The sequence below is a fragment of the Equus caballus genome, chromosome 8 (assembly GCF_041296265.1).
Source record: "Equus caballus isolate H_3958 breed thoroughbred chromosome 8, TB-T2T, whole genome shotgun sequence".
Lineage (NCBI taxonomy): Eukaryota > Metazoa > Chordata > Mammalia > Perissodactyla > Equidae > Equus > Equus caballus.
In genome coordinates, this window is record NC_091691.1 from 4,858,652 (window position 1) to 4,884,112 (window position 25,461).

The following is a 25,461-nucleotide window of genomic DNA, read 5'->3' on the forward strand; positions in this document are numbered from 1 at the left end:
TACGATCTCACTTATGTAACATTCTTGAAATGGCAACATTACACACGTGGAGAACAGAGGCATGGTTGCCCAGAATTAAAGAGGTGGTAGTGGCGGGAAGGAAGTCTATGTGGCTGTCAAAGAGGAAGAGAAAGGATCCTGTGGTGATGGAAATGTCCTGTGTCTTGACTGTATCAATGCTACTATCCTAATTATGGTATTGTACTATAGTTTAGAGAGATAGTACCATTGGGGGAACAAGGTAAAAGGTTGATGTAATTTCTCTGGCTTGTTTCTTACAACTTCCTGTGAATCTACAGTTATCTCAAAGTAAATAGATTAATTTTAAAAACTCAAAAGATGGAGGCAAAACCAGGGAAACAGTTATGTCAGTTTGTCAGTTATGGCCTGCGCCTTAGAACCCTGACGTCATAACGGCTGGTGATCTTGACAACTGCAGAATCCTCAGGCTTCAGGGCCTAGTTTACAGTGCTCTGCCAAGTGCTGTAGACGTGCTCGATAGTCAGTGCCAAGAACTGAAGAAAACGGGATGTTTTCATCAATCAAAAAGCACTTTGAGCTTTTAGGCAGTCCTTCAAGGCTTCACCTCAGCAGGTAGTCTTTGAATATACTACTCTTGGTCGTCCAAAGGGACTAGTAGTCACAGGAAGTGTTCTGTTTTGTTTCTCCTAAAACTTGGGAACTGATTCTTACCTTCAGCACTGCTTTCATGAAAGCTCCTCATGTTCACAAGGTTCAGTGCTGCTGAGCACAGAAAGCAGGCTTTACATACTCAAGGGAGACTCTTTCTTGGCTCCATGAGAGAGAATTTTCTGTAGATCTATGACAATATCTCCCTACTTATGAAAGAGTTTTTGTGTCCTGTGAAATTTAGTTGTTTTACCTTTTATGACCAAAGAGTCATAGCTTAGAGCTTAGTTATAGCTCAACAAAATAATATCTAAGACCCTGTTGTGTTTAGAAACTTTTTGATGTTTCCAGTATTATTTGCTGATCTTTGAGAATTTCCCCCCAAAACTTGAATACTGATTTAGATACGATTGGAGTCAATTTTCCAGAATCTTCAGTTATCCAAATTTTTATGTTAACTTGAAACTAAATTGTAATTACTTTTTCACAAATCTCCAGATCACTTCATTTTATCTGTCTCAGGCCACAAATTGTCCTGGGGTTTGGGTTTTTTTTTTTTTTTTTTTTTACCTTCTTGTAATATTCTCAACCTTTGGCCTCTTGATTCTCCCCTTCCCAACAGCTCGTGGCCATCTTTGCTTTGCTGCTGTCCCCTTCTCCCCACCTCTAAGAGTTGGCATGCCCCGGGGCATGTCCTTGCAACCGTTCTCCATCTACCTCAACTCCCTGTGTGCCCTCATCTTTTTTAATAGCTTTCTGTAATTTGGTGACTTGAATTTGAGCTATAGAGTTCTGTTTTGGGGATCGAGGCTAATTTTTAGTGTCGTGTTAACCTTGACCTTTGGCACAAAACTCTATCAGGTATTTGATGGGTGATTGGTTGTCCTGTGGTGTTTGCTGCATTGCAGGGAAAGCTCTTCTGTTGAGGTGGACACCCACAGTGAAAATGCTACGTCATCTGAGAGTGCCGGCCGCACCCTGCTGATCCACGGCCCCGTGGAACTCAGAAGAGGCTGGAGGAGGCAGAAGCGGCACCTCTTCTTGCTCAGCGATCTGTTGCTGATAACTAACACCAAGTACGTGTACACTACAGGCTCTCCTGATTACCATCAGATTGCGTTTTCACCAACCCTTACTGTAGGAAAATATTAAGTGGTTTTCTTCTTTTGCTTTTGCAAATGTTTTGATCCTCCCTTTAGTCAACAAGTATCGACAGAGGTCTTGTTCTGTGCCGTGTCCCTGTAGAGAACACGATTGAGAATGTGACAGGCAGGGTCTCTCCTGCCTGGAGCTTCCAGACAGACGATAAAAATAAGAGGAGGGAAATTACACATTGAAGTTAGTGCTTCTCATAAGAGAGAGAAGAGGGTACCACGTGGAGAAGAAAATGGGAACATCCTAGAGAGGGGCTGTCTATGAAGGTCTCTCCGAGGTGGCAGCATTTAAACCAAACCTATGGGGTGAGAAGCAGCCACATTCCTAGACTAGGTGGCTGAGCCTTCTAGGGTGAGGGACCAGCAGGACTCAGTGGGTGCAACTCAGCCCTCTGGAGGGAGGGGTTCAGGAAAGGCTGATGTGACTGGAGCCTGCAGTGTGGGGCACAATATCAGGTAAGATACTGTGGGCAGGGGTCCAGCCACACAGGGTCTCTACAGGCCACAATAAGGGTTGAAATATTATGCTGAAGTGTATTTAATTAAGCAAGTGACCATATCTGGTTTATATTTTTAGCATATTGTTCTGTCTATTGCTAGATAGCAGATTGTGGGTAAGCAAGAGTGGATGCAGGGAGACTAGTTAGGGAGGCAGTGGTTCTGATGAAATATGACAAGGACTCCATCTTGGGAGTGGCAGTGAGAAGAGGAGCAGACAGATTTGGAATATATGTTGGAGACAGAACCAGTTGGGCATACTTTCTTCCCAACCCTGGACACAAATGTAACCAATATCCAGCCTAGAACATGGTAATTGCTCAATTAATGTCCAAAGGTAGGTGGGTGCAAGGTCATCTGTTTATTTGCTTCAGAGCCATAAAAGACAAAGAATATTTCAACAAACAAAATATCAAGAAGCTTTTTCATTACTAGAGTAAACAAAAACTCTTTTCTTGGCTGCCCTCCCCGCTAGCTCTCAGTTAGTTACGCCATGTCATAGGTAAGACACGCAAGTACTGACCTTGCAAAATGCTATATTTAACCTGAGCGACGTTAATAATAAGAAGCATGATTTATCAGAAGTTTTTTCTGTCAGGAATTATGCTGAGGACTTTATGTACTGAATCTTGTCTGACCCTTGCAACTACCCAGTGAGATGGGATCATTTTCCTTATCTTATGGAGGACCTGGATGCCCGGAGGTCTGCTGCCTTTCCCCAGGTCACCACCTTAGCAATTAGTGGAGTCCACATTTGAAACTAGGTCTGTTAATTTCAGCACACAGGCTCTTACCCAACCTGTGGTGCTGCTGCCTCTATTCTCTCTTTTGTCTGGATTTCACAGAACATGCCACAATCACCTAGTTTCTCTCTCATGCTTCAAATCAACCTTAACTTTGTGGTGAGGAAGTGGCTAACTCTCATCCTGGTGAGAAATGGAACTGAGAAACAAATGAGAAGTCTAGCTATCAAAAAAAAAAAAAAAATCAGAGGCCAAAATAAAGATGATAAAATATATTTAAGATGAGTGAAATTGCCTCCAGATGTAGCCTTGGAGATGGCGATGTCATAAAGAGGACAGAGAGAAAAAGATTCCTTTCAGGGCTTGGCATGAGGTCCATTCAAAGCACTCTGCTCCTGGTAGAGGGAATGAGGCATTATTTTAAAAAATGTAGACTAGTTACCAATCTCTTTATTTAAGCAAGGTTAGTATAGGAAACTGAAATTTCTTGGATGCATTCTTGGGACCACACGAGGAGCATCACAGATGGCTTGTTTAGTTTCCCCAATAGCCCTCCAAGGCAGGTACTGTTATCATCTCCAGGCTTCAGATAGGAAGACAAAGACTGAGGAAGGCTCAGGAACTGGCCCGATGTCGTACACAGGAAAATGGTGGGAGAGACTGCACCGCAGGTCTGCCTTCATCCCAGGGCCATGCTCTTCCTGTCACACCATGTTGTATTCCTCCATGCTCAACCTGAGACACACAAAAGCAAGCAACTACAACACTCATCTCCTGCCTGTCAGGACTTTGCAGACCACTCACATTCAATTTTTAAGGGGAATCCGTTCTCCTTCACTCTTTTTTTCACCTTTGTAATTATTACAGTATTTAGGAGAGTAGGAGACCTTTGTTTTCCTACCAGAAGCCTCTTGTCTCAGACACTGCTAACCTCTGAACGGGTCTGATAGAACCTACAGTACTCTGCTCAAAACACTTTATATTGATACAGTGTTCTTTTCTCCTGGCAAATTGCATCCATTTCAGAGCTGAATTTCTATTTTGGTTGGTCCATTATCACAGAAGATGCCCACCATCTTTCACATACTGCTTTTGAGAGAGCTCTCTGTGTCTGCTCAAGGGTTTCATGATGTGACACAATCTCTATCAATTTATTCAATAATATTCTTGTTTATGAGACTCAGTTCCTGAAAGATTACTTCTACATGCTTTCTACATCCATTGGGAATGTTGGAAAGTGTAGGTGATCTAAGGCATTTGATTTGCTTCAGAAGACCTTGATCTAGAGAGAGCAGAGATTTTTGATAAGGGAACTGTCTTCATCTGGTCAGGCTGCCAAAACCAAATACCATCGGCTGCTGGGCTTAAACCACGGAAACGTATTTACAGAGATTCATTTATTTATTATTAGTGCTTCAAGTGGCCCTCATGCCAAGCCCTGGACAGAGTCTTTTTCTCTCTGTCCTCTTTATGACATCACCATCTCCGAGGCTACACCTGGAGGCAATTTCACTCATTTAAATATATTTTCTTATCTTTATTTTGGCCTCTGATTTTTTTTGATAGCTAGACTTCTCATTTGTTTTTCAGTTCCCTGAGCATTCTGTTCCATTTCTCACCAGGTACCAAGCAGATGAGAGTTAGTCATTTCCTCACCACAAAGGAAAGAGATTTATTTATTTACAGAAATGTATCATGGTTCTGGAGGCTGGAAGTCTGAGATAAGGCTGTCAGCAGGGTCGGGTCCTCATGAGAGCTCCCCTCCCGGCTTGCAGATGGCCGCCTTCTCCCCATGGGCTCGCATGCCTCTCCTCAGTGCATGCCTGTGGAGAAAGAGATCTCTCTCTTCCTGCCAATCCTATTGGATTAGGACCCCACCCTTATGACCTCATCTAACCTTAATTACCTCCTATAAGCTTTATCTCCAAAAACTGACATATTGACTGTTAGGGCTTCAAGGTATGAATTGGGGGGTGGGGGGTGGGGTGGGAGTTGGGGACACAATTCAGTACATAGCAGGAAGCAAGCAGTACTCAATGCTGCCATCTTGTACAAGAGTTTACCTCATGTTTTAGAAAGCTGGCTACTAGATTATTTCCATAGTAAACATTTGGGGACATTCATGATTACTGTTCATATGAGAAAATTCATTCATTTTTTTCCCACAAAGAAACAACAACTACAATGAAATAGCCACCCACAACAAGCCACTTATTTCCTTTCTGTCATGCCTCGCTCTCAGATGGAGGATTGTGTTATGTCCTGGATCGATCTGTTCAAGTTAATCACCTGAGTTTAGTGCCTGCTTTTTCTACTCAGGGAAGGGGGTGGAGTGACTTAGGTTCCGTTTTTCCTCAGTGTGTCTTGAGGCTTCAGTTGGAAACTCTTTCTTCTCCAGGTTGATGCTACAGAAACCAACACAAAGGGAGTAAATAGTTGACTGACTGCTGTGTATATATTAGTCAGGCTAAATGAACTTTAGTTTGTGTGTAATAATAAAGGGGATTTATATGTTCTTTCTTCATGAGGAAATTATATTTCTCCAGTTGTACTGGATGTTAATAACAGTCAGTGGAAAATGTTTTGAGATTTTTTTCATTTTTTTCATACTACATTAGAAACTTTGGTTCTCAAGAATTAAAGTCAGACGGGAACTTTGTTAACATTTTTGATATTCATTAGAATGCTAAATAAGAAGTTATTTTTCAAATGAAATTATGACTTGTTTTTTTAAACAGCAGCTACTTCATAAGATACTAATACTCGTAGAGGCCCATGGAGAACGTACAGAAAGGAAGAGACTGTACTTACTTAGCTCACACCCCCCCTCAGACATCTCTGTCCTCATATTTAGTTATTAAAGAATATAGAAACAATGAAATCCAATTTTGTTTGGGTCAAAAGATGAAGATGACTATTAGCTTATTATCAGTGGCATTACAAAGATTCTTGCAGAAGATACCATGACCCCTACTCCCAGCATCTAAGGGAACACGTGTGCCTTAGAATGAGGGGAATCTCCCTAGAATCTGTGACTTTCCACAGTTCACTGGGGCTCATGCTCCCGTGTCCACGTTGAGGTAGAAGAAAGCAAGAGGGATACCATCATCTTAGCAGATCGATAGCGAGGGCCCATGCGGTTGAAATAAAAACTGCCTTTTTCCTCCTGCTCCCTTTGAGCCAGCTTACATAAGGTTCATCCCTTCTCATTTCTACTGACATAATCTGAAGAGTCAGTCACTGAGAGCAGAGAAACGCGGTGAGATCTCAGGAGAATCCACTGTAGTACAAGCCTTTGCTGTAATACATTTTCAGTATTTCCAGGCTAGCATTTAGCTTTGTTGATAGAATGTCAGGAGATTGATCCTCTCACTCTCAAACGAGAGAACAATGCCTTCAGAAAGCCTGATGGCTCTGGGGGGAGAAAGGAGGCTGAAGGTAGGAACGATGAGGAGGGCACTACATGGAACTGTCCAGGTCAGCACTCATGGAGGCCGAGTGGTGGTGAGCATAGGCTCATGACTTAGGCTGTCTGGCTTCAAAGCCCATCTCTTGCTTTTGGCAATTTTCTTAATCTCTCTGTGAGTTTCCTCATCAATAAAACGGAGCTAATAGATATAGTGGATTGAGGATTAAGTGAAGTGATGTTTGTAAAATATGTAGAATAGTGCTTGGCATGTGGTGGGAGCTCAATAAATGTTACAGAAGACTGAAAACCATCTCTGGGCTTTTGACAACTCCGTGGTTTGGTTTCAAGGAAGTGGATAATCTTGGCACTTTATGGAACTTTGGAGAGAATTATTGAAACGACTCTTTCAGGTGCACATATTTGGAATTTTCCACACAGTACCTTAGGTGTCTCCACACATGGACATCTACATGACAAAACTTTTAAAATCTGTAAAAACAAGTCGACATGTGTCTCTCTTTCCTATTGGCAGTAGACTATTTTTAGCTTCGTAATGCTTTTAGAGTTACGATCTAGAACAATTATTTTATCTGAGAATTGATTGTGTTTCACACAAATCTTCAAATACATCAACATAGGGTAAAAATGTGAAATAAATGTATAAGAAGTCACCTGTGTCACAAGGCGTATTTGCATCCACTGTGCCCTAACGTTTGAATCTAGGTCATCCTTCAGGTAGGCTTCCTGCAGAATTATTTTCATTTCATAAATCCCATCGAAGCCTTTTTGCTTTAACTGTCCCATGAGTCAGCAGAGTCTTAGGGGTTTTTGAACCTGAGGTGTCTTGGATCTCATTTTAGCTTTAGCGTTTCCACATGTGGTTCTGAATAGGAGGCAATTCTGAAGTGGCGTGCCCGTGTTCCCTAGGCATCCTTCAGAGGACTTGTACCGTCTAAATCTCAGGCTCGGCTGAGTGTTAAATTTGTGAGTTCACCGAGAGATATAGTGGTTTCCATGTCAGAGGTCAAAGGAGATTAGGAAGAAACTGTTGGAAAACCATTTCACTGCTGACAAAGTCGATCACCTTCCGATTCCTCAGAGATAAATGGGAAATGTCTCCATAACTTACATGTAAGACCTCCTGGGCACTGATGTGGGGCCAATCGATTGATTGATTGAATTTTGAGTTCAGTCCACATGCTAACAGTTTTTCAGTTTGATCCGGAACCTGATAGAAAATGGTATGAATGAAATCTTAATAAAGGAAATTTAAAATAACCTATGCTTAAATGCTAGAAAATCTTTTAAAAAATTAAGGCTGAAAATGTATTTTAAATCCCTCTGATCCAAGCTTATTGCTGTTTTAGTCTGATTCTCAAGAAAAAAATTGTATAATTATTTTTATAAATCATGTATCATGTATCTTTGTTCAGCTGCTCAAATGCTTTTTAAAGTAAGCAAGACATGAACAAATAATAAATTAATTATAATAATAAGTCATTAAGTAAATAAAATGATATATGTGAATATAGTAACAAATATAACAATAATAAATGAATAATAAATGAATTCATGGTTCTCTAATAAAGCTCTAAAATGTCGAGTATGGTCTGTACTCAATACTCAACATGCAGAAAAATGGCTATTTGCTGCCTTTGAGGAAGTGTTTTCAGGGCCTTCCTGGGCCAGGCGTCACTCGGCACACACTTTGTAAAGACCCATCCAAGCCCTGACTGTGCCGAGCACAGAGGGTCACAGAGCTAAAGGAGGCACGTTGCAACCTGGGGCAGTGAGAACTGGCATCTTACCATGAGCACAGCTGTTCCCATAAGATTTAAGAAACAAACCAACAGAGGTCTTGTTTGGTTATCTTTCTAGTTACAAAAAAACCTTTATAATAGAAAATAAAGTACCCCTGAACACCATATGGATTGCCAACTGTTTGGACAAATTCGGAGAAGCTGACACCTGTGCCAAGAGGTCCTTTGTCTTGGGCTGGCCCACAGGCCTTTGTGGCCACCTTCAGGTAAGACCTACAGCTTTTGTATTCAATGACTACTTTTCTGACCTCTCATAATGACACTTGTATGTACTTTCCCCCAAAAGGTTTTTATGTGCAAATTGATCATGAACAGTGGGAACTGTTGGAGTAATTTCCTTTCCTTTTTGGATGAGTGCTTTTTCAAATGGGCTCTAGGAGCTACTTGGGGAGGTGGATGTTCAGGGTACATGGAGTAAGGTTTAAGGCCCCTCTCAACATCCTGCCCCTAATCCCCAGCGAGTAGCTCTGTTTTTAAATCACTGGAATATCTTCCGTGAGCAAGTACTATTAAATAGTCCAAGTAAGTTTGAAAAGTTGTTTTTATACTCCCAAATTCATTCCCTTAAAAATAGTATTTAATTATACAAATAAAATTAATCATGTCATCAAATACTGGGTTGCCTGAATTGCTGTGTACATATTGTATTATTTGGTGTCTATAGAGAGGTGACAATCCAAGACAAAGGTATGGTCCCAGAGTACAAGTTAGTGTTCCGACACATGTTCTTAGACTGGCACGAGGATGGGGAATGTGGCCCCCCGACCCTGGACATCCTGAGTCTACACTTCTGGGTTCACAGGGGTTCTTTTTTATATTTGAATAGCACTGCCAGCTGCAGGAACGCTCTGAGGTATAATTAACCCCTTTCCTGTTCTGGAAACTGAAACTCAGAGTGGCTAATTGACTTGCCCGTGATCACATAGATTGCCTCACATAGTTGCAATTACGTGTTTAGATTCCAAACCAACTGCTCTCCACTTTACGATCTATTTCCCATCGCTGTAACACTGCTTGGAAAACAGCAGGGACCATCAAATGCCCAATGATGAGGAGAGCACAACTGACACGTGCATCCATGTCAGTGATAAATGGCTGCTGCTATTTTCATCTACAATGGCAATTCTAATATCTTAGGATAAGTATTTTATGTAGTTTAATTTTTTCTCCCTTTTTTTAAATTGCAGTTTTTCAGAACTAAAGGAAAATGGCACTCTTCCCTTCAAAGGTATTTTTTCAGTATACATATTCTAAATCTTTGATCCACAATAAAAGATTGCAGATCTCTTCATAGCAGCGCCCTCGAACTATTCTCCCTCTCTCTAGTAGAAGCTGTCTGAGCATCCTCAAATAACTCCTTGTTTAGATTTACCCGGCTGCTACTGCAAAAATGTCCTCTCACTTACATGCATGTTTTGCTTATTTTTGAGGAAGTTCTGCTTGTCACTCTCATCTTCCCCTTCTCTCCAACCTAATGATTGGATCCGATGTTACTCTCAAAACACATGCTCAATTTCCCTAAGTTCAGGTTACTCTACTGAGTGATTCTCAAAGCAGCTACTACTTCCTACCCTTGAACCCAGGAAGGTGCTGGGCCCTCCAACCAGGCAGGAAAGCTCTGAGGACTGGATCTACTGCCAAATCTCACACAACAGGGGCAACCCGCTATTTTCTGGGTCATGTCTTACTTTCATGAAGTATTTTTGCATATTCTTCCAACTCATAATTTGGTTTTGCTGAGTCTATTTATATGCTTTCAAAAATAACCAAGTAGACTGAAAATATTAGCAGTATAGATTATTTGAAAAGAAGCTAATAGCCAATCCATCCTACTCTATTTTGGGTTATTATTGAATGTGATTAGGTGCATCGATCTAGCCAAAGAGAAGGACCAGCCAAAGAGCATTCCCCTCAAAATCGTCACTGAGGACATTAAGAACTGTGTCTATGTGAGTATTTTTAAGAGCAAAAATTAAATTAAATTCCAAGTTCTTTATTTGGGCAGAATGAAAGAGAAAGGCATAGACATAGACAGAGAGAGATGGAGGTAGAAACAGAGAGAGAGAGAGAGAAAGGGAGAGAGAAGGAAAGAAAAACAGGAAGGGGAGATGAGGGGGAGGGAGGGAGAAAGGAAGAGAAGGGAAGAGAAAGAGAGAATTGAGAAGGTACCAACTGGAAAACTGTATTTTCCTGTATACATACTGTGACATAAAACGTGAATCCCAGGTGATATGAAGTAAGAGGAATCTATGATGGCTTCAGTGCTTAAGCATGGAAAGAATATTGCATGGTAAACGTTCCTAATGTTTCTCTGGATCCTGCTAATGGTAATTATAGTGGCTTGTTGTAATAAAGTGATTTTCACAACCAGGTATTTCCTATTAGAATGAAACATTTTTTCCAATTGTTGCTACATGCAGAGTGGCCTGGGTTGTTTCCACAGGTCTTTTCTTCCTATGATGTTTTATTTGGACTAATTGTAAAGTTACAGAAAAGTTGCAAAAATACAAAAGGTATAAAGAACACCCATATACCCTTTAGCTAGATTCACCTATTTAGTTAACATTTACTCCATTTGCTTTATCATTTATTTTGTTGTCTCTCTCTCCTTCTCCATATTGTGTATGAAGATACCTATTTTTGAGGGTCACACATACGTCGTGGTCCTTTATCCTTAAACACTTGGGTGTGTCCTGAGCATAGGGGTATTCCCTTCTATAACAGCATACAGTTATGGCCTTTAGTACATTGAACATTGGTGTGATACTTGAGGCTGCCATTCATGTTCCCATTTTGCCGGCTGGCCTCAGTAATGTCCCTCTTCTAGGAGAGAATCTACTGGAGGGTCAGGTATTAAAAATGCGGAGAAGTTTTGAAAGTCTTTCATTCTGAGGAATGTCAGCACTAATTGAACTGAAAAGGTTGAGACTTTTAAGAGATCAGTATATTTCTACCTTATTTTGTTGATGCCACTGGGGAAAAAAACCATTCACCTCAGTTGTTTCTATAGAATTTGATCTCTGAAACTGTAGTGCAGGAGCCAAGACATTGACCCTGAGGAGCAAATATTCTGGATGTTTTTCATATCACTTTGTTCTGTTCTATGTTACGGGAGCTCTCGATCACACACGATAGTATGTGAAGGTGGAAAAAGAGGCAGTTTAAGACAGTTATTTCCTGGCCGGTAGGAAAGCCGTGCAAATATTCTGATCTGTTTCTGAGTATCCGAGAGATGTTCTGCTTGAGGAGACAAGACTGGAGAGTCCCCCAGCCAAGCACACTGCCTGCTCTCCTTTCACTTAGGGCAGGGGTTGCAGTCAGAATTTTTCACGGAAAATCACCTTTAAATTTTTAAAAATCAACTTAATTACATAAACGTTCCACAAAACAAACATTTCTAATGTTCTTCATTCATTCCCGAAGATCCAAATTTCCCTCTAATTCTATTTCATTTCATCCTGGAGAAACTTTCCTTAGCATTTCTTGTTATGCAGATCTGGTGCCAACAGATTTTCTTAGTTTCTTTTATCTGAAAATGTCTTTATTTCACCTTCACTCTTGAAAGATGTGTTTGCTGGATGTCGAATTTTGCCTGCAATTTTTTTTCTTTCGGCGCTTTAAAGATGTTCCACTGTCTTTGGGTCGTTATGCTTCTGATGAGTTGTCTGTGATCATTCAAACATTAATCGTCTGCATATGATCTGTCATTTTTCTTCAGCTGCTTTCAAGATTTTTTCTTGATTTTTGGTTTTTAGCAGTGTGGGTAAGTATCAGAGCACGGTTTTCCTTGAATCTGTTTTTTTTGCCAAACAAAATCCGTTTGGCATTTTCTAAACTTCTTGAGTTTTTAAATTTATGTCTTTATGAATGTAAATTATGTCTAAAGTTTGGGAAATTTTGGTCGTTATTACCTCATTGTTTTTTCTTCCCCGTTTTCTCTCTTTTTTCTTTCTGAGATTCTAGTTACACGTATATCAGACACTTTGATGTTGTCCACAGGCCCCTCAGGTTCTGTTAATTTTTTCAATCTTCTTTTTTCCCCTTTCCTCTTCACATTGGATAATTTCTGTTATCTATTTTCAAAATCATTTCCTCTTCCATTTGTCATCTTCATTATGCAATTTAGCCTGTGTAGTTTCAAATTTTTTTCAGATTTCAGATAAAAAAATTTCTATTTTTCAATATTTTTAATTTCTATGCTGAGATTCCTATATTTTTGTTTATTATGACCATATTTTCATTTATATAATTGAGCATAATTGTAATAGCTGTCTTTGGCTAATAATTTGAACGTTTAGATCATCTCAGGGTTGTCCTCAACTCTTGAGAATTGATCACATTTTCCTGGTTCTTCATATATCAAGTAACACTTTAGTTGTTATGAAAAAAATCACATTTCCATTTTTTTCAAATTATTTGATGAAATAGTTTATTTTTTTTAAGGCGTTTGTTTGCAAAGAGCTCTGTCTACTGGAATTTATCTGTTTTGGAGAACAGACAACATGTAGGAAGAAATGCACACATCCCTGGAATGACTATTTGGAACATAATATGTTCCTTATGCCATGAAAAACCGTTATCTTACAGACCAGATAAATTAGGGAGTGATGATTAGCATTTGAAAAGAGATTCTGTTACTTTAAAAAATCTTTCATGGGAGAGTTTTTGATTGTCTTGAAGGGACTTCAGACATCTTAAAAACAGCAGCACCCTTACTTCTGGTTAGGTCCCGAGGGAACCTCCATGTTTGAACGCCCCCAGACACGTCAGCACAGGAAGCTCCCAGCATCCCTGCATCTGGGCGCTCGGAGCTCTACCACTGGGTTCTGAAGCACTTTCTCATAATCCTTAGGGCTACAAGTAGTTGGAAATCAATGAATGCTTTCATTGATAGAAGTCCAATTATAAGCAAGTTTCAGGGCCATCTGTCATATCAAGCAATTGAATTCATACGAAGAAAAATACAATGAAAGGACAAAGAATGAATTACGAAAGGATTCCCTTCGTTTTTAATGTCATCTTCAAGCCTCTGAGTGTCCCCTTATGCTGTCTGTCTTCTTTAAGCACCGTTGATTTAGGACAGGGGCCTTCCTGCCTGATTATACTACAAAACTATGTGCGCAGTCAGTGTTCTTGGTTACCGTTTGTCTTCTTTGAAAATGTCTTTTGGAATTCAGATAGTTCGATAGATATCTCAGAATCCTATTAATAGCTTTCGGGTACTTTTCTGTAAACTGTCTTCCTATTTTAATGGAGTGGGTGGGGGCTGCGTATCACAGAGTGCTCTGGAAATCTGGCCCGAGGCTTCTCCTGCTCCCCAAGCTGATCACAGGGAACTCCTCACGAGGCTGTTTCCACAGGGGTTGGAGAGGCTGCCTCCACCGGCAAAGAAGATTCATCAGAATTTAGAGTTGTTTTTTGAAAGATTGGCGCCTGAGCTAACATCTGTTGCCAATATTGTCTTTCTTTTTCTCCTTCTCACCAAAGTGCCCCCAGTCCATAGTTGTACATTCTAGTTGTGAGTGCCTCTGGTTGTGCTATGTAGGACGCTGCCTCAGCATTGCCTGATGAGCGGCGCCATGTACACACCCAGGATCTGAACCCGCGAAACCCTGCTCTGCTGAAGCGGAGGGCACGAACTTAACCACTCGGCTAGGGGCCTGCCCCTGGGGGTCTTTGTGTTGAAGGATCCGCAGGCTGGGGGGTTGCTGGGATGCGTGAGAGAGGTGTGTGGATGTCTCTAGGATGATTCATGTACACAGTTGGGGATGTGGACAGTCGATTAGAGCACAGATAAAAGAGCAGGTCCGGCACAGTGTCTCTATCCATGCTTCACCCTGTGTGGGGGAGGGGAGAGGCATGTTTGTCTTTTTTGTTGACTCATTTATGTTTTCATTCAAAATTACTTTTGGACTGGCTACTACTAAGTCTCAGCACTCTCCGGGTTTGAGTGCCACAAGAGTGAAACAACACTGTTAAGGCCACGGGCATCCTTTGGCTTTTAGTCTGACTCAGCGGTAGAGAAGTTGAGCAGATGTTTTCTGTGACTCAGTCAGTCGGACACAGTAAGTACTTACAGGAATAGAGTGTAGAGGACTGAGGTCAGGAAGCAAGTGCTTGGCTAGAAATATATGCATGTAATCGACTGAAGTTTATTAAAGCCATTGTAACTACACTTGTGGATCTGGTCACTGGGAGAAATAATTTTGTTAATGTTCATAAAGCATGCAGGATAATATCTAACACATGGCAGTGCCACAGAAGGATCTGTAGAGTAGGAATAAATGATGCATGGGCTGCGAGTAGAGGATTTAGACAAGAAATCTGGGGACATCTGTGCCACCTTCCTCACCCATTTGCTTGCAGGTTCAGCCCCTCTGCACTTCCCCGGAGGTCCAGCCCTGTCCTAATGCACAGCCCGCATCGTGTGTGGGAGACCCAGTCACCCTGCTGTCCACCCTCAGGGCTGTGGGTTCCTGGCTGCTTCCTGGGGGGACTGATGTCCCTGATCATCTTCCCCAGGGTGGACGAGCAACAGGAGAAGCAGGTCTCTCTCCTAAATAATAAAGGTTCTTCTGGAAGAGTTCCTTGTGTGTGGTTATTAATGGACCCCTGCCCCACTGAGGGCAAAGGAGGGGACAAGTAAAGAAGGTTATGGAGACTGGCCTGCCGTGGCTGGAAGTGACCTGTGATGAGGGAGAGAGGAACTGGTCACCTCAGGTCCCCCACAGAGAGGGTGTGGAGGAGGGTTAATGCCCTCTGCCCTCTGCCCTCTGCTCACTGGCTGCAGGACACGGTCTCTCTGAGGGGTCAGTCACCCATGGCCCCAACACATAATTAACTAACGGTGGAAGGGGCAGAGGGGTGACTTTATACTGAAGAGGCCACATTTTTGAAGTAAGGAAAAGATGCGGTGACACCTGCAGCACAGCAAGGAGCCCCCTGGGGACGAGAAGCCCCGGCGGCCCCTGTGTGGGGATGGGTGGGGTGCGAGGCAGGGCAGAGTCCAGAGTCTCTCTCTCCCCTTGCTCAGCCCAGGGGTATCCATCCCAGTCACAGGTGAATCTGGGCTCTGAGACAGCAGGGGGCGCTGTGGGCCTGTCCGGAGGGTCTGTGGGGCGATCTCAGCTGGGAACCCAGAGCCTGGAGCCCTGCCTTGTGCCTCTGCTCTGTGCTTACTGCGGCCCAGCAGCTGGGAGCTCCCAGGGCCCCAGGAGAGGCTCCCCAGCCCCACCCATACTCAGCTTCCACCAAATGTGGGCCCAGGCACTCCAGGGGAGGGGGGTGGTTTGCATGAAGGGGCCCTCTCTGCTCTCCTGAGGGGAGAGATTAGAGGACTCTGCAGTTCCCTCACTCCTGAGGCTCTGAAGCAGCACCTGGGTGTCTCCACCGTGGCCTGGACCCCTCTCCTCCTCGCCCTCCTCACTCACTGCTCAGGTGACTGGCTTTGGAAAGCAGGAGAAGTGATTATGGGGGACAATTTGGCTGCTCTTTAACCATAATTTTGTGCTCATGCTGTGGGCAATAACCCCAGTCTCAACTCTCCGTGTCTGTACCTCCTCTGTCCAGGGTCCTGGGCGCAGTCTGGGCTGACACAGGAAGCCTCAGTGTCTGGGTCTGTGGGACAGAAGGTCACCCTCTCCTGCGCTGGAAATAGCAACAACGTTGGAATATTTGATGTGGGCTGGTACCAAATTTCTCACAGTGCCCCCAAAACTGTGATGCTCAGAAGTTCTCGCCCCTCAGGGATCCCAGCTCGGTTCTCTGGCTCCAAGTCTGGCAACACGGCCTATCTGACCATCTCTGGGCTCCAGCCTGAGGATGAGGCTGATTATTACTGTTCAGCATGGGATGATAGCATCAGCAATAACACAGTGCTCCGGACCCATGGGGAACTGAAACCAAAACATGCCCCATTCCCTGTGATCACCTCCACACTGCCTCTTACAAACAGGGTTGACTGTGGCCCATCCTAGAGTGTCAACATCTGAGGGTCTGACTCTGAACACAGACCAACTTTAAAGAGTCAGTGGCAGAAGCTCAGTCTCACATTGTTTATAATTTTATTGAGATGTAGTCTGCACGTCATAAAGCTCCCCAGTGTAATGTCTACAGTAGTGCTCAGCATATTTACAGGGCTGTGTAACTGTCTCTGTAATCTACTTATAGATCATCTCCATCCTCCCTCAGAGAACGTCCCCACCCATTTGAGATCACTCTTCCTGACTCTCTGCTCAGCCTTAAGGAACCGCCCATCCACTGTCTGTCTTCATACATTCCCCTATTCTGGACATTTCATGTAGCTGGAACCAGGAAAATATGTGGCCCTTTGTGACCACCTTATTTCACTTATTTCTTTTGCATAAGAGTTTTGATGTCCATCTATGCTGTGGCATGACAAAGTAGTCCATTTTTAATCGCCAAATAATACTCCATTGTGTGAGCAAACCACCATTTGTTTATGCATTCACCTGTTGATGGGCATTTGAGTTGTTTGTCATCTTTCGCTAGTATGCACGATGCTGCTAGGAACGTTCAGGTACAAGTCCTGTTTGCTTTGGTTTTGGTGAATATGTGTCTTCATTTGCCGGGGATGCACCCAGGAGCGGGATTGCTGCGACGTGTGGGGCTTTACATCACAGTGCTGAGGAGCCGTCAGATCCTTTCCAATATGGCCGCACTGGTTTACATTTCCACCAACACCATCTGCATGTTCTGATTCCCACACATCTTCCCCAACAATTGTTATTGTCTCTCATTGTTATCATAGCCCTTCTAGTCTGGGGGGAGTGATACCTCAGTGCATTTTGACGGGCATTTCCCTTATGCCCCATGGTGTTGAGCCTCTTTTCATGTGCTGTGTTGTTTTTCACCAGTGATGAGCAGCAGAGGCTCTGAGGCCTTTCCACAGATCGCTGACACTGAGAAACTTTAGATTCAGCTGTTGCTAAAATCACACACTTAGCCTGTTCACCTCAACACAGCAGAAAACCTTTCTTCAGGAACAACATTCCTCTCAGAGGCAACTGGCAGCATGAGGCCACCTTCCCACGTGAGGACCATAAGATTGGGATGTCCTGTGGACCCTGCCTGTGACAGGCACTGAAGCCTCAGGGCTCACACTCTTTTCCAGGACCGCCTATAGAGTCATTTCTGTGCGTGTCTCACACTCAGTCACCTCTTCAGTAAAGCCCCAGGCCCAGCGTGTGTCTTCTGACGCCTCAGCAGAGGCCGCTCCGCTGGGAACCAGGCTCCGGTGGAGCTTGAGTGCAGCCCCTTCTCTCTGCATACACAGCAACGTCTTCATTAACCACAAGGCCCGCAGAGACCCCAGACAACCATCTGACACAGAAGGCACACGGACGCTCTGGGAAAAGATCAAAATTCCAACGGGGGGATCAAACACGACCTGAGTAAATGTAAAAATAGACGTTGCTGAGAATGATTAATATCAAAAATATGAAGTGTATGCTTATTTAATATATAAATATAATAATTATGTGTAGTATCAGTCAGAATATTCGGGAAACTTGACATTTTTTCTAATATTTATGTGGAAAAAGTTAAGTCCAAGAATGGCCTAGAGCATTTTGCGAACAAATGAAAAGGAAGTGGGCTATAAATGATTAGATATCGAGATCTATATGAACACACAGATAATTTAAATAGTATGCAGTGGTTGCAGAAATGAAACAGAACAACCAACCACACAGAAATCGATGGAACTCAATTACCTGCCCAGGAGGAGGCCTGTGCGCGCAGTGGGCTCACGGTGGGCTGTTCAAGCGCCACGCAGCAGTCACATCGTGAGCTCAGTTCTCAAACAGATCCACGCATCTTCAGGAAACACAGATGTCTTAATAAAAAAAGTGAGATTCAGAGTAAGATCTCTGGAAACTAGCATTTATGAAATTTTAAAAACACAAGTAGTTGCAACCGTGTTCGAATAACTGAAAAATGATTTAACTGCCCATTGCAAACAACTGGAAAAACAGATACATGTATAAAAGTTCTTTCAAACATTAGACAGCAGGCAGAACAAGATTATTATTTTTGTGAGGAGAAAAATGGTACAAGTTGTATCATCAGCCCACCCTTTTTGTGTGATGCACAGCCTGGCCCCTGGAGCAGAGAGGGGAGCTGAGGCAGCGCACAGCCTCTCACCGAGTGGAGCAGCCGGAGACCTGAGCTCAGGGATCCGAGGCTCTTGGGAGCTGCGGGGATGAGTTCTGGAGAGGAACGCCCTTCACAGAAAACATCTAGAAATCAGCATGGGGTTCCTCTCATCTTTGCTGAACCCTAAGATCCATGTGCAGTGTGTGAAACTACGCAAGGTCTGTCCACAGGGTGACCAGGAGCTGTGGGATGAGCAGTGTCCACAGCTCACATAGGCTGCGAACTGTACACGTTTCAAGCAGCCAGCTGTGGTCCTTGTTCAGCACTTTGGGGCACTTAGTCGAGTTCACAGAAAAATACAGCAGAGGGGCTAAATGATTCCGAGAATATGCTGTTGTGGAACATCCACCAGAGGGCGTGGTGCTCCCCAGGTCCTCAGCTTTGAGCTCCTCTCTCCCCTGAGTCTTGGAAGTGTTCCTGTGTAATCCTTGTGGAGAAGCCCTTTCCTCTCCTACACCCTCCTTTTAGTAGATGCAGGCCAGGCTAACGTTGAAGGAGGGGCACCCACAGCCTCCAGAAAGGGGAAGATTCGAGTGGCGACCTCCCACCCTGAGAATACAGGTAACATACAAGAAGGGTTGGTGGGCTCAGGCCTGGTGGTGGGACTCAGGAAGCAGAGTCTGGGGGCATCTCCACCATGGCCTGGGCTCCACTCCTCCTCACCCATATAGCTCACTGCACAAGTGGCTGCCTCCAGGGAATTCTGGGAGGACACCTGGAGGTCTCCTGGCATGATGACCTCTTTCTCTTTCCTGGCAACAGAGTCTGTCCTGTCCTTACTGATCTCTGTGTTGCTCCCTCTTTGCAAGGTCTTGGGCTGAGATTGTGCTGACTCAGATCAGCTCTGTGTTGGAGTCTCCAGGGCAGGAGGCCACCATCTCCTGCACCCACAGCAGTGGCTACATTGGGAGCAGATATGTGCACTGCTACCAGCAGTGCCCCCATCACCGAAATCTACAAGAGTGACAAAGGAGCCTCCAGGGTTCCTGATCAGTTTTCTGACTCCATAGCCAGCTCCCCTAATGCCACCTGCCTGACCGTCTCTGAGCTGCAGCCTGAGGACGAGGCCGACTACTCCGGTCAGTCTGATGACAGCAGCTATAAGCGCACAGTGCTCCAGACCCGTGGGGCAGTGAGATGAAAGTTCCCCAGAGCCTCCCCATGCTGGGTCTGCCCTCAAGCTGTCCCCAGCAGAGATAGTTGTTCTTTCTCGTCTCCTGCTGGAATATCCATGTTGAGATTGCATGTTTATGAATCTATTTTTTTTTTCCAAAATTTCCCCCCATGTCTTGATGGATGATTTCCAACGTCCTTTGCAATCATTTCATGGAGGTGATTTGGTTCAAATAGGGTTTCTGAACCGCGGCACTCCGGACAATGTGGCTGGGTCATTCCCTGTGCTGGGGGCTGTTCTTTACATTGTAGGATGTTTACAAACATCCTTTGGGGTCCGCACATCAGATAACAGCACCCTACTCTCCAAGTCATGACACACAAAAACACCTCCAGACATTCCCCAGAATGCCCTGGGGATGGGGTCCAAATCACTCCAGTTTTGGACCCTCTGGGTTAGAAGAACATATTCTCAGCTCTTAGGAGGCCTTTGACGTTGAGTCCTGTTCCCGACATTCAACTGGACAGAAGGCTGGATGTGTCACTCTCTGTGCTTCCGCTTTCCCATCTGTTACACAAAACAGGTGCACAGACTCAAATGAGGCCAGAGAACCTGTGACCCAATCACACGGAATCTCCTCTCAACCAGAGTGTGGAGCACACAGTTAGCCAGAATAGATGTGCAATTAATATTTTAAAGTTTTACACAATGCACATGAAGATGTAACAGATCCATCTTCATCTGTTCTCTTAGTGAGCGTTTTTCAAGCATGGGATACAAAGATGAATGAAAACAGACAGAGTCACGTACCCTTGGAGGTTGCATTGTATTGTGGGTACAAGACAGCAGACAGGAGCATCCAGTGGATGGTGGAGCGATTCTGAGGACAGAAGATGACCCCCAGGAGCAAATAAACTGCCGAGTGCATGTTAGTTGTTTGAACATCTGCTCACATTTCACTGAACTAAGAGCCTGTGAGACAATTGATTGTCACACAATACTAAATACAACAGTTCAAAATCCACCATATGCTGAATGAAATTTAATATGCAACACCTTAGTCCCAAATCCGCCAGTGGAACCAGGTGGGAAAAGTCACGAAGGAAGAATGATGGGTTTGAAATCTTAGTGTCCAAAAAAGACACGATTCTTGAAGTGCATGAATGGAGACCCATAGTAGATTGTCTGAGGATGGACGTGCTGGTCTGGACTTTCTTCTACTCAAATTTGTCATCCATGAACCTCACGGCTGCAGAACATAGGATGCCTTGCTCTTCCTTCACTTTCTCAGTCAGTACAACAAGCAAATAAGCTAACCATTCAGGAGATGACAATGCAAATACATTTATGTGAGAGTCGTCATGACGCATTGCTTTAATGTCCAAGGATTTTGGGACAGTAAAAATGCATGTGCATGCTGAAGCATGGACCGATGATTTGGTACGGTGTTTGGAATTTGTTTTCATATTTAGGTATTAGGATGAGTGATAGAGAAGCGTTGGAGATTAAAGAAGTTGAGTTCTATTGATGACACTTGAGGTTGGGTGACGGGTGCAGGTTGTTCTTTGACTCATTCTCTGTAGTTTGTGGAACTTCAAAATTGTCCACAATATAGTTTTTAAATTCTCTACTCCTGTCTGGTACTGTGGGTATGTCCTGCTAAGAGACACTCAGAGTTGCCAAAATGTGTGTTTTCACCATGATTTCAAGTTTAAGCCCATCTATTCCCAATAGACAGAAGACGAGTTGGCTTGGAAGCCATGAAAGGGACAGGAATGCCCACTTTTGAAACTACAGGCAAGTGAGGGAGGCTAGAGGTCTGAGAATAAGGAGAGGGGCTGGGAGGTGGCCCATGGAGGGGGCAGGGACCAGACCATGAAGTCACCTTAGGGGAGCTGAGGAGTTGAGTTTTATGCAAACAGAAGTGAGGAGTTACTGAAGGGTGTTAGGCAGGGGGTTGATCCTCCTGAGCTGGTCAAGCATGTGATTGGGATCAGCAGATCCCAGCTGCTTCTCTGGATCCAAAGATGCCTCGGCCAATGCAGGCTTTTTGCTTATCTCTGGGCTCCAGCCTGAGAACGAGGCTGACTCTTACCATCAGATCTGGCACAGTAGTGTTTCTCACAGTGGCGCACAGAGATGGGGAATTTGGGACAAAAACCTGGGCCTGCTCAGTGTCTTGTTCCATGACGGTTTTAAGTTTTAAAGTAACTCACACGTATACAAATGACCTTCGGAAGTGCTTCTGTTTCATAGTGCATCCACTCCCAATTTTTCATTCCATGTTTCTGAAGTCTCAGGAAAACTAAACACAAAAATAAAAAGAAAAAATTCATGATGACACTGAAATGTTGCCTGGTTATTCATGTGGAATAGAACCAAAGATTTTTTTTCTCTTGAAATAAGGAAAATGAGACTTCCCTAGCTTTTACTGTCATCAGAGTCCAGGGACCCTGAAGACAGGTGGACAGACCAGCACAGAATGGACTGTGCTCTGTGAGGGGTCAGAGGCCTTCCCATCCTCCAGGCTCCTGTGCCCAGGGGCAGCGAGGCTCACTGTGTCCCAGGGATGACACACCGCGATGTGAGGTGCTGAGTGAGGAAAGAGCTTGGGGGGAATTCCAGGCACAGAGCTAGCCTGGAACCCTCACTGGGCACCGGAGCCTTCAGTTGTAAAGTCAGGGAGAGGGGCATTAGTCAAAGGGGCAGTTTGGGACTTGTGTCCAGGGAACCTCTTTATGGGGCATGAGAGGGTGGGGGATGCTCAAAGAATGCTGGAAAATGCCGAGCCTGCTCCAGAGGAGTTGGGTGAAGTAGGTCCATGGATAAGACCTTACAGCTGACACCACTCAGGACCCAAGGAGCCTTCCATGACTGGGTTTCCCTGAGCCCACAGCTATGACTTGTGTCCACCTCTCCTCTCATACCTCACTGGAGCTTTCCAACAACCCAGGGCGTGGGGCGGGGCTGTGAACATCAGGCGCAGGGACTCCCCAGTGTGTGCATGTGTGACTCCTCCTGTGAAGCTCCTGATGGGCCCGGATCCAAGGTCACCTTCTCCTGCACAGGGAGCAGCAGAGACATTGGGTGTCACCATGGCAATGGTACCAAGGACTCTCATGCAGAGCCCCTACTTGTGTGACCTAGGACAGCAGTGGGGACCTTCCAGGGGTTCCAGACTGATTCTTGAGATCCACATTTATTACTAGAACCTCTTTGGCCACCTCTGGGCTCCAGCCTGAGGATGAGGCTGATTATCACTGCTACAGAGCTAAATACAACCCAAATACCACAAAGAGCTCCCATTCCATGGGAAGTGGAAGATACTTAGCTCTCAATGCAAACAGAATTACTTTGTTTCCAAAAAGAAAATAGCCTCCACAGGGGCTGTTTGTGGATGAGAAGGGCCGAAGTACAGCGTTTATGACTCAGAAGAACCACGTGATCTCACCCTAGTCCTGTGTATGTCTCCTGGTACCAGCCGGGGGTTGGCGGATAATTCTCTGAGCTCTGAAACCTTAAAGAAGCTATACTTCTCACTGTCACCTGATTTCAGAACTTTGATTTCCTGATTTCCAGGAGTTCTCCTCCTCATTGAGGAGAACCAAATGAGACATTAGTGACATGAACAAATCAATGTCTCAGCCCCAAACGTCACAGAGAAGACTTACTCAATCTACTGCCCTGGGCAGTGACATCATAAAAAATCCATCTGCAAAAGTCAGCAACCCCTTCCAGGACAGCTGGGTGGTGTCATAGGACATGGGCTCTGAGCCCAGCAGGGGACGCTGTTGGACTGCTCCTGAGAGGACAGGGTTCTGGCCCAGGCCATCAAGGAAAATACTCTAATGCGTCTTTCACACTTGGGCAACAAGTGTCCACATTGAAGTTTTACTTCCTGCACCTGGGGCCTCCAGGAGCCACATTCGATCTCGTTTCTGACACACACATCCAAGTCTCATATTTCATTCTTTACATCTCGTGGAGACATTGTCCTGAGCTTATGTTCAAGAAGGTGTAGATGCACGATTACACAGCAGGAACAAATTTGCATGAAGAAACGTGGCCTGTGAAGCTCTCTGGGCACAGGACAAGAGATGCCTGGAGACGGGAGAGTCACAGTTCCAACAAGTAGACCTGAGCAACGAAGACTCTGGGGCTTCACCACCATGACTCAGATTTCTCCCCTCATCACCCTCCTCACTCACTGAACAAGGAGTTTCATTAGGGGGAAAGTGAAGGATGATGGTGGGGGTGGGGCTTTTTCTCCTGACATGTGGCACAAGCAGTGGGTAATTCCATTCTTTCTACCTCCTTCTCTCCCTAATTCCAGGGTCCTGTGTGTGACTGTACTACACATGCCAACATGCACAGTGTCTAGGGGTGTGTGTGTGTGTTTGTGTGTGAAAAATGAGTGAGGAAACATCTTCTCTAATATGGACTCCAAACCAGAAGGCATCATGGCAGAGTTCTATCACACATGCAAGGAAGTATCCCAAAGACTTAAAGGGCACATAGTCCAATCTAATTTACTGATTCTCGAAAAAGATAGGAAACCCAACCCAACAGAAACAGTATCAGATTTGAAAATTATAGGATACCATCATTTATAGACATTAATGCAAAAATTGCCCAACATACTAGTAGAATCCATGCTATATCAAGACAGACTCAAGTCTGCAGGAGCTGGTGAATATGGATTTTGGAGGGAGATCAAGATATGAAGAGATTCTGAACCATATGTCAGTTGCCCCATTCAGGGAGGGAATTTTGGAGCTCTCAGTGGTGCTTCCCTGACACAGAAAAGGAGAAAAAGATGGAATTACTGCAGACACGGCCACGGAACTTGCTGATCCTCTAGCCCATGATGAGCAGCCAGCATCAGCCTGGTCCTTCAGACAGAGACAGCACAGCCAAGGGAGAGCTCTTACCTGGGTCAAGCAGCATCACCCAAGAGCCACCAGGGGGAGCTCCTCTCTGCTCCTTCCTGCACTGTGAGGGGCTCCTGGGCCATGGATTGCTCTGCCACGTGCAATTTACCAATCCTCAATTCAAAGCTGGCTCTGAATTGTCACTCAGACCTTCTCTGCAGGACCCAATTGTTTTGAACCATGATGCCTTCCAAATACCTGAGACAATTTACCAAGATCACTCAGGCTCCCTCCAGAGTTCAGGAAACAATGCTGGCAATTATGACCTCTCAATTTATTCATGATGAAATGGATAATAAATGCTTTAGCCCTTAAAGTGTCATGTTTTTAGAAAATATGTCTTTCTAGTCTATTTTTTCTCATTTTTCAGTAATATTTCTTAGTTATATATGGAAAATGATGTCATTTATATTTTCAGATATTTTAATTATCTAATTATTTATTTTTATCTTAAAGATTTTCTCCTATCAAAATTTGAAACATATTAAATATATAATATATATATATATTTCTCTTCTGTCTCAGACATCTAGTTGATTATTAGGCATAAAACAACTTAGCATGAGTCATTTGGTCTGATATAAATTGATCCTCCCACGTGATGAGAAAGGAAAGAAGAACCATGCACATTCTATTAATCAGACAACAGTCTAGAGATTTAGAAATGGATAACAAACCATGTTTTCATTTCACACTGTGATCAACACCCATTTGGGGGCTTCTCTTTACCAGCTGCTTGAGGAAGTTTATCTTCCTGGGCCTTCCCTTTACCTCTCAGACCCCCTGCCCCTTCCCATTCCTTCTGCTCCACAGGAGACTAAGGGAGCAGGGGATTAAAACGCTCCATGATGGTCACGCTCACTTGTTCAGGAGCAGGGTTATCATTTTCTCTGATTATGAACACGTGGATTCCTATTTGGTTGTATACCATGTTGGGAGGGATCCCATAATTTCATGGAGATAATGTGACCTTTCCCCCTCAACAT

At 44.1% G+C, this 25,461-nt stretch overlaps 1 long non-coding RNA gene and 1 other non-coding gene across 2 annotated transcripts; one reads left to right on the forward strand and one right to left on the reverse strand.

Annotated features, from left to right (window-relative positions):
* Positions 1-224: 224 nt before the first annotated feature.
* On the forward strand, positions 225-14,837 carry LOC102147971 (uncharacterized). Its single transcript, XR_011441295.1, has 6 exons — positions 225-594; positions 1,539-1,706; positions 8,313-8,460; positions 9,442-9,482; positions 10,119-10,203; positions 14,621-14,837. It is a non-coding gene; the product is annotated as an uncharacterized protein (transcript).
* Positions 14,838-16,928: 2,091 nt separating this feature from the next.
* Positions 16,929-24,886, reverse strand: LOC106783472 (uncharacterized). The gene is made up of 5 exons (XR_001381265.3): positions 24,186-24,886; positions 22,472-22,604; positions 21,761-21,849; positions 17,989-18,110; positions 16,929-17,663 (listed from the first exon to the last, which is right to left on the reverse strand). It is a non-coding gene; the product is annotated as an uncharacterized lncRNA (long non-coding RNA).
* Between the last annotated feature and the right edge of the window lie 575 nt (positions 24,887-25,461).